General features: G+C 37.0%; 1 non-coding gene across 1 annotated transcript; it reads left to right on the top strand.

The window, feature by feature from the left end:
- The first annotated feature begins 391 nt into the window (after positions 1 to 391).
- On the top strand, positions 392 to 498 carry LOC121207425 (small nucleolar RNA R71). Its single transcript, XR_005902516.1, has one exon. It is a non-coding gene; the product is annotated as a small nucleolar RNA R71 (small nucleolar RNA).
- Positions 499 to 1,374: the final 876 nt, after the last annotated feature.

The raw sequence follows: 1,374 nt of genomic DNA, 5'->3' as shown, positions 1-1,374 counted from the left end.
AAAGTTATTGTTACCTATATAGTTGACTTGTTCCTCTTCGGTTGTGGGATTGAAGGATTGATATTCTGTATGCACACCTCCTCCACTAGAGTCACACCTTATTACTGGATGTACCTGCGTAGAACCAAGTAAACCATCAATCTTTTTATTGAGAAGTTCTACTTGATTTGACAACATAGTAACTGAGTCGACGTTATAAACACTGACTGTTTTTGTTGGCTTAGTCCTCATGACTTGCCACTGATAGTTATTCAGTGACATTTCTTCAATGAATTCATAAGCCTCTTCAAGTGTTTTGTTGTTGATGGTTTCGCCAGCAGCTGCGTCAACCATTTGCCGAGTCGAGGGATTCAGACCATTGTGGAATGTTTGTACTTGCAGCCAAAGTGGTAACCCATGGTGAGGGCACCTTCTCAGTAAGTCCTTGTATCTCTCCTATGCATCATAAAGTATTTCTAAATCTATCTGCACAAAAGAAGAGATATCATTACATAATTTAGCCGTTTTAGATGGCGAAAAATATTTTAGTAAAAATTTCTCGGTCATTTGTTCCCAAGTAGTAATTGACCCTCGTGGTAATGAGTTCAACCATTGTTTAGCTTTGTTCCTCAATGAAAAAGGAAATAACTGAAGACGAATGGCATCATTAGAAACGCAATTGATTTTGAATGTATCGCAAAATTTCAGAAAATTTGCTAAGTGAGCGTTGGGATCTTCATCCTGCAAACCATCAAACTGAACAAATTACTGTATCATCTGAATAGTGTTAGGTTTTAGTTCAAAAGTATTTGCAGCTACAGTAGGTCTAACTATGCTAGATTCAGTTCCTGTTAAAGAAGGTTTAGCATTATCATACATAGTACGTGGAGCAGGATTTTGATTAGCCGCAATTGTAGGAGGTAGTTGATTGCCTTGGTTTTCAGCCATCTCTTCAGTTGGGGGTTGAGTATCGTCTTCTTGCTCGTTCTCCGTGTATCGTGATTTGCACCTTATCTCTCTTTGATTTCGACGAACTGTACGATCAATTTCTTCGTCAAAAAGTAATGGTCCCGACGGGTTTCTTCTAGTCATAAACTATAAAAACTTGCCAAGAGAAAGAAAAAGTAAATAAATAAATAATAAAAAAATTAAATTAAATTGCAAGAAAATAAGTGGGTAAAATAATAAAAATTGAGCGTTCCTAATATCTTAGCTCCCCGGCAACGTCGCCAAAAACTTGATCGCGTGATTCGTAACAAGTAATAAATATTTATAATGAAGATCAAACCTAGACTAACTATTATCATGACAAAAAGGCAAGCGCACCTATCAAACAATAGTATAGTAATGGCAAGACCGGGATATCGTACCCAAGGGAACCAAAAGTACTAGTAA

The sequence above is a fragment of the Gossypium hirsutum genome, chromosome A09, assembly GCF_007990345.1.
Source record: "Gossypium hirsutum isolate 1008001.06 chromosome A09, Gossypium_hirsutum_v2.1, whole genome shotgun sequence".
NCBI lineage: Eukaryota > Viridiplantae > Streptophyta > Magnoliopsida > Malvales > Malvaceae > Gossypium > Gossypium hirsutum.
This window is presented reverse-complemented; position numbering and strand designations above follow the sequence as displayed.